The sequence below is a fragment of the Gigantopelta aegis genome, unplaced genomic scaffold (assembly GCF_016097555.1).
Source record: "Gigantopelta aegis isolate Gae_Host unplaced genomic scaffold, Gae_host_genome ctg2950_pilon_pilon, whole genome shotgun sequence".
Classification (NCBI taxonomy): domain Eukaryota; kingdom Metazoa; phylum Mollusca; class Gastropoda; order Neomphalida; family Peltospiridae; genus Gigantopelta; species Gigantopelta aegis.
This window is the reverse complement of record NW_024533113.1, coordinates 91,355-105,029: the sequence shown is the minus strand read 5'-3', so window position 1 is coordinate 105,029 and position 13,675 is coordinate 91,355. Positions and strand designations below refer to the sequence as shown.

The window sequence follows — 13,675 nt, the reverse complement described above, 5'->3', positions numbered from 1 at the left end:
AACAATTATAATATATACTACAATATATACTATAGCAGAGCCCTGACAATTCGACTTTGCTAAGCGGTTGATAATCAGTAACGTGTGGTGCTTGTAACGTGTGGTGCTTACTGTTTACAAGACCCATGTTTTCAAATTTAATTCCACGTGGTCTGTCTATTGTTCCTCCACCCTTTGCCTTCATCATGTTATTATGTGTGGCGTGTGTTTGAGTAAAAAAGAACTTGAAAGATGAGAAGACGAGTGATGAATGTTAAGAGGTTTACCCTCTAAGAAATCAAAAACGCCTGAAGTTCCTCAGAGCAGGTAAGAAAGAGATTTCTATTAATAAATTACATGTTTGTACTGTTTGTATTGAATTATAAAAACATGTTCACTTTTTAGTCACTTTTTCTCCCTTTTTTTTCTAGTAATTATCTTCATTTTAAACTGGTTTGTGGTTGGGGTGTGGTTGTCCTGTTAGATGCAGTCGTGGGATTCCGGGCTGGAGTACCTCTATCCAGCTATCATGTTCCTACGGAGCGTACTAGACTCTTACAAATACCAAGGATTGGTAGGATATACCATTATCAGATTATAATAGAAGATAAATTTATAATAGGCAGTATTTAGAGTACCAGTAACATAATCCTGTTCTTTAATAGAAAATTTAACACTGTGTTCCTCTAGACCTTAACACATTGAAACTAAGGAGTTAATTTTATAGTAAAGAATGACATCTTACTACTAACACAGACACATTTACAATAGATATATTTACTGTAGTATCATACTTGTTATTACTTTATGCATATTTTAAACATAATTGATACAGTTGGGATATAGTTTCAAAGTAAACTCAGAGTTCAAAGGTTAAAACTTAATGTAGATATTTTGTAGATGATATTATCGGTGTCTATATAGCCACACCCATTTTGGTTATTTTCCCTAGGTTTTTTCCTTTTTTCTTCATTTTGCTGGTACTCTATTTGGACGTTATCTGTTGGACATTACTGATTGGTCCGTGGTTTGTTTCTTATAGCTAGTTCCTGTGTGTGGTTAGAAAAAAACTGATAAGAAATTGGGACAGCACATTTGGTTATACTTCTATTCTTTTATGGATGTTCTTTTTGTATGTGGAAATATCTCAGAGACTAAATTTTTTTACCACCTTCTATAATAACATTACTACGTCCTTTTGGTGCTCATTGGTATGTGTTTTACAGTTGACATTTTGTGTCACTCTCTCTGTCTCTGTCTCTTTGTCTCTCTCTCTGTCTCTGTTTCTCTCTCTGTCTCTGTCTCACTCTTTCTCTCTGTCTCTCTCTCCTCTCCCTTTCTCTCTGTCTCTCTCTGTCTCTCTTTCTCTCTCTCTCTCTCCTCTCTCTCTCTCTCTCTCTCTCTCTCTCTCTCTCTCTCTCTCTCTCTCTCTCTCTCTCTCTCTCTCTTTTCTCTTTCTCTCTAGTATTAACGGGGGTATCCAGTGGTTGCTATGAGTTTTCAACTAAAGCATCAACTTGCACACGTAATACGTCAGAGACAACAACGTCAAGTTTCAGAAGGAGACCTCGCGTTGTTTTGATATATTAAATAAAGCATTACCAATTAATGAAGATGATGAAGGGGCTGAGGAAAAGTTATCTCTGTTATCTGATGAAGGATCTGGACAAAATGATATTCGTTCTAAAGGACCAGTTAAGACTATGAACAAAAAGGAAGCTTTTAACAAGGGGTGTGGGTCTTAACGGCAAGGACAAAATCACAGAATAATAAATCAACTACACCCAAAAACAACTAGTGTTGTAGGTGTGGTTTGGTTTCTAAACGAGGACCCCTCCCCTTCTAGTAAATCACAAGAATCAAAGAACAGTAGTGGAACCAATTCTCCGTCACTTAGTTCATCTTCGGAATCTCTAGTCCCCTAATGGCACTGTTACACATCCTATATTAAATGGAGACGTGGTGCGTCCCCCCTTCAGCTGGGAAGATGCTCCATCCACTTCCAGTTGTAGGTAAGAAACAGCAGGCATTAGTAAAAGCCGTCCCAAGGACTGATTTACAACAACAGATGGAAGCTCGAGGAAAAAGTAATAATATCAATTAATGTATTGTTGTTTCAAATATTGTTTGTGTGTAGAAACCTAATTAGATTTATTTAACTGAAATAACTGTTATTTTAAAATACTTTGTTCTATATTTTATTATAATAATGTAACAACAGTCTTATAACAATATTACTACTTCACTAGATTTATTCTAGAGAATGTTTTAGACTGTTGTAACACGTGTTACTATTTATAGACTACCCACTCTATTAGACTGTTGTAACATGTGTTACTATTTATAGACTACCCATTCTATTACGAAATGTTCTAAAATTAGTAACATTTTATTATTTATAGGCGGCCAAATCGGACAGAGGCTCTATTGATGGAACTAAAAATGAGAGATTATTAAGAAATGAAGCAGAAGAGGATGTAATACGACTGGAGAAAGAAGTGAAAAAAGATTACAGGCAGACTTACATGCTAGTACATTACAGAGGGAAGAAGCAAAGTCAAGGCGAATTGGTTAGTCAAAATACAACAAGAGAGATTAACACGTGTGGAATTACAGAGGTTGAGGAATGAGAGAATGAGGCTTTACAAAAATAGGTCAGTCTCTGAAAGTGTAATCTTTAGTGATTCTCTCTCTCTCTCTTCTCTCTCTAGATTGGTTAAGCTAACTTCCAGCAAGACTCAAGATTTGGACAATATTTCATCACTTGAAGATCAGCTGAAAAACAGGAAATGTCGCTACGACGGAGAGTGGAAATAAAAACTACGAGAACCAACGTTCACAGGTACAAAACAGCTCAGTATATCTCAGTAAATTTTAGTAAACCAACACACCTACCTTGTGCACATACAAGTACATTTACATTTTTCAGTTAATAATCATAAACCAATAATTAATATGATAATTATATGATATTACAGGCATCTACTCAGAATCAATGGAGTAAGGAAGAAATTAAGGAAATGAAAGAACAGTTAGCAAAAAAAGCCAAAAGAACTATCAACTACCAGAGATGAAGTACAACAATATCAGAGGAAATGTCAGGTAAGACATGGAGACTGTTAAATGTATGTTTTTAGATTTATTTATTATTTTTTATTGGAAAATAATTTTATTATTTTAGAGTCTAAATCAGACATGAATTGGAGATGGAGAAGAAGAAAGAATATTCGTTACTTGAAGGAGAAGTTCTCTCAACTAAAGATGTCATTGGCTGATGAGACTAGAGTTAAAATTGAGCTATTTCAATACTTGAGTGAAGCAAGGAAGTAAAGAGAGAGAGAGAGAGGATTATACTCATTATCTCTCCTTCTTTTAGGAAACAAGAGGGATTATGGAAGAGCTCAAGAAGAAGGACCAAGAGATTGAGTCCCTCAAACAAAAAGATGCAAAGCTTGCAACAATTAGTTGCTCTTCAGTCAACATGGACGCCTTTCCCTATCCCCACAATCACTGAGTAGTTGCAGTGTACCCACCCACTTATATCACTCCATTGTTATAAGACAATAATAATTATTAACGTGTCATTCATTTCATTTAATTAATTTGATTTTTTTTGTTTTCTCTTTTCATTTGGCAAGTAGAGAACGATATGAAGTTAAAAACAAACATGTAATATAAAACCAGTTTTGACCGGAGTATATAAAACCAGTTTGACGAGTATCAAAAACCAGTTTGACGAGTATCAAAAACTAGTTAAACCTGTTTTGTCAGTATATACTCCACACATTAGCAAGTCAAATCTAGTATATTCGTATTTTTCTAAGCTAACATCAACTTTATTTAACTTTGGATCATAGAGTCTTATAATCACAATCTAGTGGTGATCTAGGTCACACAATGAGCTACACGGCAACAAGGCATAAATTTCGTTTGCTTTCTTCCGGGCACAGTGGGTGGGAGTTATGCCCTAAAGATACTGTCCTCTCCATAATTACTGAGTGGTTTCCATAGCAAATTCTCTTCTTGAGCTTGTTGTATTGTTAGTTCTTGATTTAGGTGGGGGCCCCCACCCACACACCACGATAGGATGATAAATGGTAGCATATCTAAAAGGAAAAAGCTCATGTCATATACATGTAAGGGGTGTGGGCTATTGTGCACTATAAACCAGCCCCCAATATCATATGCACAACAACTAAATGAATAGTACCTTTCATAAAATTTTTTTATCTTTATATCTGAGGGCTCCTTAATTCAAATCCATAATATTTATGACATGATGGAAGTTCTAATTGTTCCACAGTATGAGGTAAAAGATGATCTACGACGTGGGGATTGTTGAATATCCTGTTGTCCTGATAACATCTGTTCATTTTCTTCTTCATCATCACTGTCTGTGGAGGAGTCGTCCTCGCTTCTTGATCGGTACGAGGGATTCCAACACTGGTCACTCTTTCTGTTTAGAACTAAAAAAAAAAACCCCAAAACCAAATATTAATTAATATGATAAGATCTTATGGAATTAACCCTTTAGTCACTCATAAAAACTATTTATAATCTGGGTTCTTCTTGGTGTAACTTCTGTGATGATGTAATTTGTACTATGGGATGATGGGGGGGGGGAAAACATCACTATGTGTCATAATGTTTGGTTTTAGGGTGTAGGTGATGGATTTTAGATGATGTCATCATATATGATGACATCATTATCTGTCATTTAATGATGATGTCATCAGAAGTGACAGTTTACACCAAGAACCCACCTATAATCTTCTCATAATTCAACTAGTAGCCATTAATTAAAATAACTAACTTAACTAAACTAGTATCTAGTTATCAATTGTACACTACCTTGTCTTCTTCTTTCATTTTATCCCTAACAACAAAGGGGACTTGCTTCCGGACAATCCATAAATGGTGAATTCCTACACATAGGATGTCCAAAATGATGACACATGAAACCACCCACACCACTTTACTCTCCTGTTCTAGCAATAGATCCACTCAAAAAAAAACAGTTCTATCAAAGTCTGTCAGTTTCGTATGTTCTGTAAACTTCATCAAAAGTATCTTTTCAACGTAATGTCCGACATCAGGGAGACACGCCTCTTCATCACTCCTTCCTCATCTTCTACTAATTAAGAAAATAATGTAAGGGTTATACTCATATCATTACCCTTTTAAATTTACTCTCTAATTGAGGTAGAGGTAGTGCCGCAATGAGACAATCTCCCACCATTTGTGTGGCTTAAATAATAATAATATAATAACGATAATTATAATGGATTTACTTACCTTGCAAATTGACGTGAAGGGAATGGGGCTCTCTAGCACCTGTGTGATGGAGATAATAGTCCGTGGGTAGGGGTCCCCATAAATTAGGTTCACCCTCTTGAGGGACAAAAACACACCCAGAAAAAAGATGATGGGGCATTTGTTTATCGGCATCTAAAGTGGGGTGTGGTTATGTTAAAACTAGTTTGTTAGACCTGGGGCTACCTGTGAAGGCATTTCCGATAATATTCTCAAATGTGCTGGTATAGATATCTCGACCATGACTTCTCATAGGGGCCACTTTACGATACGTCTGAATCCTGTAGGTGTGTTCAGTCATATAAATTACCTATGGGTGTGGCTTTCACCTGTGAACAAGGGTGGAACCTCCATATTGTACAGCCTGGCTATCGCCCAGATCTTCGTAAAGCTTCTTCTAATAGTCTCTGGTATCACAGTCAAAGGGGACGTGAGGTTTTGTCTAATATCCCATAACATATAGCTGATATCCCAAAGCACATTTTCCCCATAATAAACTGAGCAGTGTTAGTCCTATCAAAGACAATCAACGCAGTTGACTCGAACCAAACCTGTTTGATCAAGCCCAATATAACCCTCTTTGTAACCATAGCCACCTAATTGTAGATATCTGTGAATATAAGAACTGTTCAGTCTCCTCCCATGTCTTATAAATTCATCATCCAACATCCTATATGTCCATTATAGGTCCATGCATCCATTTTAGTCCTGTATAATATCCATCACTAACTTAGGATTGGGTCAATATAATGGCAATACAGTTCTGGTCCGCTATGAAATACTCAGTTTTTTGAATGCATTTTTTCTGCGACTTCTTCTAAAACAAAATAGCAATGAGGTCATCTTTTTTTCTAATAAGGAAATAATCACATAATTAGACGAGGGAGGTACCCCTGCCCTGCCCCTACTGACCTTTTATGTATTTTAGCCATGTCTATATGGATATATACTATGTGATGCCTCAGGTGATAAGAAAACTGATTCAGGTACTTGATAGAGGATAGGAGTTTCATCTGAGAGGAGACCCTCATGCTTTTTTTCTCACGTAGCTAAAAAAAAAAATAAAAGGTTGCCATTGGTTACCAAATCAAAAATGCAAACGTCCTAAATGATATTATCACCTACTAGTTAATGAGTAGTGTGTGGCTTACTTTGACTAAATTGAGGCATATTACAGGAGAACCATATCTTTTTTAAACAAGCAGAAAAAAAAAAAAATGCATTGCTGCAGGACCAGCAAAAGGAGAAGCCCGATCAACTAACCAAGAGACAAGGTTAAAATAGGCATTAATTAGAATAATCTCAACTTGTAATTTGAGGTTTGGGTCTCTCATACTGGAGAGATCTGAGACCAGAATGCTGGTACAGAACCTCGGATTGGAGATACGAGGTATAGCGTCCATTAGGATAAAGGTTAGTACTGGCATCATGTACTACTCTGTTTCTGTTTCTACTTCATTAGCAACATCACCCTATATAAAAACAAGTCATTAAGTGGGTGGAGTCAAAATAAAATTTATTATTATGCAATAAAAAATTATATCAACTTAATTATTGATCTAATCAAAGGGGTAACTTAATTTCATAGACATACCACTTTAATTTGAATATTTTTAATAATGAGGAAGGTACCACTATGGAATATTTAATGAATTTAATTAATTACCTGTCATTAGCACCTCGTTTTAAAAACCTTGTACCAGCGAAATTTTTTGATCGTCGTGCGATAAGTGTTAGAAAAATAGGCCGACCAAATACAGATATATCTAATGGAAAAATAACTAGTTTTCATAACTGGTTTTTACAAGCTCACTTATTTGTGAGACAAAACCCACATATGATATATACAGTACCCAACGAGAGTGGACAAAACCTTCTAAGGATTGGAGCATGTGATCATTCCAGATAAATTTACGGCAAGAAGTGGGGCAGATCCGGATTGGTTCTCATTTGACATTGTAAGGAATGAGTTGTGTCATAAGAATAGCTAAATGGACATATAGCATGTAAAAATGGACAGAAAGATGCGAAATGGATTAATAGTATATATATATATATGGATACATATACCTGAAGTAAAAATTTGACGATAAGTCAACATTTTGAAAGATTTTGAGATAACGAGATTCATCTGGATTAACTGGTTTTCCCGTGGGGGCGGAGATATAGTGCATAACAGTGTCTTCTATTTATAAATAATGTGACCACCAATAGAAGCAACCCTTAATGAAGAGGAGTGCTTGTTACCATGGCAACTAAACAAACTTACGGTTTTCTTTTAGTAATTAGAATTATATAAAATCCTTCTAAAAATCGAATAAATCCTAAAATTAAAAAGAAAAAAATTAAACCTTGTGACCACACCCACTTACCCACAATACCAAAGCTGATGCAACTTGTTGCAAACCACTACGATATCGAGTGGTTGGAGTTTTGGTTAGCTCCTTCCAACATCACTAATGTCTCTTGAACCTGAGAGGAAAGTAATCATGTAATCATAGTGTAGAATGTAGAAGGGGCTACCTCATTTTGGCGATATTCCTTCTCATCTTCTTCAATAACGAGTCCAGCTGATGGAAGTTGGAGTCGGTCAATTTTAAGCATCCGACAACTTCTACCATCATTAGTTGAACCAACAATGTAAGTTTTTCTAGAGAAGAGAGGAGAGTTTTTGTGTTGGTTTTAATGCAATCACTTACTGTTGTTTTAGTCTCATAAACAGCAACACGTTGGTGATTACTGGTCGTAATGCTCTTAGAGACAGTTTATCTCGTGTTCTGGATGCCATTATAACTGAGCTACTGAAAAAAATAAAATTTAACCCTTTACTTGATGAGCTCCACCCACACAAAATTTTCTCACAAAACGTCACAGCAAATGATTTTAATTAATTTTGTAAAACAATTGAAATTGAAATTGATTTTTTTGGGTACTTCATTATTTAATATTAATATTACTTATTATAAGGTTTGGACAATGACCTGTCTTTTCGTCCTTTCTTCTCTTTTTAAAACTTGGTCCTGTTTTTTCACCTTGAGGAGAGCTTTCCTACCACCAAATTTGGTTTGTTGTTTCTCCTTGTTGCTATGACAACGAAATATACGCAACTTCCTTCCTTCATATTCTAATTTTTTTTTCATTGTGTTTACAAAATAGAACACCACTGTTGTCTTTAAATAGAAAGCAAACCCCCACCACTACGTCTTTAAATCTGACTACCTATAAGCAAACCCTTTCCCAATACCTGTTCTGGTACTGATGGTCCCTTATAATGTAGGTACACCTCACTCCATCTATCTCACCATAAGATGAAATTTTATAATAAGAAAATAAGTATCATATACTTTACTCCATGGTACTGGTAACTAGTGAGTACTATGTAGCTATCCTAGTCATGTTGTAAGTAATGTTCTTAGAGTTTACTAATGGTAGCTATCCTAGGTCACTGTGGTAAAAGTACTGATGTTTCACTAGTCTAGCTTACTAGAGCTTACTAATGGGGGTAAGCTATCCTAGGAGCTTACTACTGTGGCTAGGTCATCTGTTGTAAGTACTGATGTTCCTAATGAGACTTACTCAATGGTAGCTTAATCTTAATTGTTCTTCCTCAGTAATTAAACCAAGTGGCAAATACTATGTTTCCTAACAAAAAAAAGCTATCCTAGGAATTCTTGTAATTTATTGTGGGTGTGGCCTCATATCAAACTTCGTATATTTTGCCGTCCTATTAAATGGTATTTACCATTGAGTTTCATTACATGCCAATGGCTGAATCTTCAGTTGCCATAACAACATAATAATTAACTGAAATGGACCCGTTATCTGTTTTCCAAAGCTTCCTAGCTACTGGAACAGGTAGTTTCCCTGGGGAAATTGCTGCCGAGCGTTGCCGTAGCGACTCATCTTACCATAAGGTGATACTATTTTTGACACCTCTTTTTTTGTAATTGTTGTAGGTAAATTGCCATAAAAATTGTTCTCTTTAATAACAGGGTCATCCTCTCTAGATGTCCTCAGTAGTAACTGTCTTCTCTGATGATGTTTACTATCAGAACTTGGTTTAGGTATCCATGACAATGAAGGTTTTCTGTCTTTGCTTTCTTTTCTTTACAGCAGGCGAGTCTGATTTTAACCTTTGTGGGGTGGAGCTATTGATAAGATTTCAGTTGTTGAGTAGTTGGTTGTTTTTTTCTTGCTTGTTTGAAGAGTTTCAGCTAACTTTCTCTGCTTCTCCATCGAAAGAAAAAGACACGTGGGTGGGGCGTGGCTGCCTGTCTGGCATTCATTATTTTTTAGTCAGCATAGCAAGCTGTGACATCATCACTGTTGTTACAGTATATACTGGTTAACGTTTGTACGTACATTTGATCTCTGATCAAGGACTCGGATAATGTCCGCAGTGAGTTACTACCTAACAAGAGAAATATGTTTCTATAGTTTGTTTATGTAGCTAGTATTGTTGATTCTAGAACAAGGTTTTTATTTCTCTCTCTCTCTCTCTCTTTAGCACAGGTACAGGCCAATTTAGAAGCAAGCAGAAGGGGGATTTGTTAGAGTTGTACAAAGGGGCAAGAAATGGAAACCATACTTGTTTAAAGTAAAGGATCGACTTATCTTCATTATTTTGGTGACAAAAAGGTTAACATTGATTGTACAAAATGAGTTATCTTAACATCATTCTCATTTATTCCCAATATCCCATCATGCATTTTTCCTCATGTCTCCCATACCTGTTTTTTGTTTTCTATCTATTCAACCATTTATTATTCTACTCATTCATATAATAGATGTCAGAAGCCAAGGAACAGATCTTTTTAACAGCAGTTAAAGTCAATTGATGTTCCACCTCTATTCCAAAAGGTGGACAGTTTGTTTTTGAAGTCAATTTTAATGGGAAAAATTCACTTGGATTCTTAATGCCACATAGTGAAGTAAGTCACGTGACTGTCACATGACATATTCCATATAACTATTGATATAGGAGGAACGAACACATTGGATGGAAGTTATTTTACCTGGAAGTTCAAAACCATTAACTAGCCCATTGTTAAGATCACCATCACCTCTTCAACCACCCCCCCCTCCTTCTCATTTTGACTCTACCTTCCAACAACCAGAATTTCAAAGTAATGGTCGTGCAGACTTCACACAAAGTATGCCACACCCACTACCTAGTGCTAACAAGGCAGCTAAACCTTAACACAAAACATGAGTCCAATGTCTCAGCCACTCCCACAAACTACAACAAAACCCTTATGTTCGTTCTCCCTGTTTCGATCCTCAGTTTCTCCTACCTCACTCCCCCCCTCGTTTTGATATGTCTGGTATACCTAGTGATTACTTAGAACCTTCTGCTCTTAATTTACCCCTCAAGGAAAGAAGAACTCCCTGTCGTCTCCCCCGTCCCGGGGTCTCTTCCCACATCTCCTCCTAGTGAGGGGGGGGAAGTACCTAAACTCACTACCAAAATGAGTTTTGATAGCAATATTAGTAAGTTTATTAAAGTTTGAATGTATGAGAGTATTGGTTTGAATGTATGAGAGTATAGGTTTGAATGTATGAAAGCATGATATAGACTTGGATATATGGTGTTTGAATATAGGTTTTACTGATGATTGAGTTTTGGACTTAAAGCATAGGCTTGTAATAATGGACATTTGAATATTTATAATTTTGAGCTTACAATTTTTATTTTTCTGAAGTATTTTTCAATAAATTGTATATCATATGACAATAAAGATGTTCACAAGTAGAGTGTCAACTATAATGATAGTCTATATCAATAGTGTGTGTATTATTAAAACATATTATGTAATCATTTACTTAGAATCTATAGATTGTGTTTATGTAACTTAGATGTGGTTAATGTGTGAATGTGATATTCATATTTTCCAGCTGTTACATCAGTGTGTTCGTTATGTCAACTAGAGTACTATTTGTTGTAAAATGATGTAAAAGATAAATGTCTTCGAGTTGTTAAATTTCTCTCTCTCTCTCTCTCTCTCTCTCTCCTCTCTCTCCCCCTCCCTCCATTAAAGGTAATAACACAACAATGGCACTAGCAGAAGTGATGACATTAGAACAACAACTCTACGATGATGATGACAACACCGATAATTCATTTCTTTCAATGGCATTACCGACATGTAATGTAGAGAGACCTTCTCAAGATAAGATGTCTGTCTATAGACCAAACAATATCTAATACTAGAGGATAAAAAATTCTGTAGAGGCTTCACCCACAGATTCAAAAAAGCAAACATGTTGAAGTTACCTCCTCAGACCAGGTAATGGCAAGTGCTGAGTCGTCAGTTTACACCAGATCAACTCACTGGGTGTTGTTAGCAATGCTTCAAAAAATTGAGAGTGACTGAATCATTAGAAATAGTGGAGAGAGAAGTCGAGAGAATAGTTTAACTCCTTCGTCAGGAAAAATTTCACGAAGGAGAGCAGTTAGGTTATCTAGTTACCAAAACAGCTGGAAAATTATCAGAATCTTTGTAAAGTTTTCCCCCTTTAATAAACTATGATTGAGGTTTGTCTCTGCCCACTTTTAGTCTACAAACTGATGAAGATGATCCATTGAATTATGATAAAAGACCTTCGTGGGCGAAAGCTAGTAAGAATTGAGTGTATAAAGGGTTAAAATCACTCTGTGTTTAAAAAATTAGAACCTATTTCATTTCAGGGGTTAAATATTGCTTTTATCTTTTACCTAGTTTATGAGGAACAATGGGTACGACCCTATTATCTAACTCATTTGATAAATGACACTTACATTATCTCAAGATCAGAACTTAACAATATGAACAGAATTGGAGGCAGGTACTAATGTGTCCCATTTTTATATCTATCTGTCCGTTTCATTCAGGACAATTTGGCGAGGTATATCGAGCTGATGACATTCCTGAGGGGTGTGGTCCCGAGGATGCAATCAAAGTAGCCTGTAAAGACAGCTAAAAAAGATTGTGACGAGCAGCAAAAAAAGAGATATGTTACGAGAGATAGCTGTTATGGCTAACATGATACATCCTAATATTGTACGTCTCTATGGTATTATTACTGAGGAATCTGTGACACCATGGTTAGTACTAGAGTACTTACCTTATGGGGACTTAAAGAGTTATTTATCAGTGAGTTATATAATGTAAATGCACATGTATTTTTACATGTACACAATTGTTGGATATGATAGACTTTGATAATGTAAATATTATGAAATAGTTTTATGTTGTGAATTATTTCTGAAATGTTTAGAGAACAGATTTAGTATAAACTATATAACTCCCTCTCATGTTTTTATTATAAACCTATCTGATTTTAGAAATCTCCTAAAAAAACAAATGAGACGTTAGTCAAGTACATGGTTTGATGTTGCTATGGGAATGCATTACATTGCAGAGAGAGGTCTAGTCCATAGAGTAAGTAGATATTCCTTCATTTTCATTATTATGTTTAGAAAATTGTCCTTATATGTACATATACATATACATATGGTGCATGTACATATACATATAGTACATGTACATATAATAAGGTGCATGTGACATATACATATAGTACATGTACATATACATAATGGTGCATGTACATATACATATAGTACATGTACATATACATAATGGTGCATGTACATATACATATAGTACATGTACATATACATAATGGTGCATGTACATATACATATAGTACATGTGACATATACATAATGGTGCATGTACATATACATATAGTACATGTACATATAACATATAGTACATGTACATATACATAATGGTACATGTACATACAGATATGGTAATGTTGATATACATGTGATTGTATTAATGGCATTGTGTTAATGGTGTGTTCTCTACATATATGGTAACTATTTACTATATCATAAATGTAATAATTCTATAATGTTGTCATAATGTAATAGATAATAATGTAATTGTTATTCCCCTTTAGAAGTGTCAATATTATTGTTTATCAAGATTGATATCATTATATTTAGTACATCTCTTTATGTACAATGACAACATGTTATTTAGAAAATGTCCTTTCAATAGAGTGGTTCAGTACCAGAAGTCACTAAATGATGTCATATGACATCATATGAATCATTAGTGACTTAACCATGTCTATGCAGTCTGACCTGCAATGACATAGCTAATGAACCATGATCATCATAGACTGTCATGTGACTATCATGTGACTAGAATATAACGTGATTATTTACCTTCTCATCACTAGGACTTGGCTGCTCGTAATATTCTTGTAGGAGAAGGAGAAATCTGTAAAGTGGCAGACTTCGGGTTGCTACGAGAGCTACCACAAATGACTCAATTTACGTAAGTACATCCAATGTCCCTTGTCCGATAAGATGGATGCCACCGAGGCT

The 13,675-nt window shown here is 35.5% G+C and overlaps 1 pseudogene; it reads right to left on the bottom strand.

Moving 5' to 3' along the window:
• Positions 1–4,248: 4,248 nt before the first annotated feature.
• Positions 4,249–7,896, bottom strand: LOC121391783 (annotated as a pseudogene).
• Between the last annotated feature and the right edge of the window lie 5,779 nt (positions 7,897–13,675).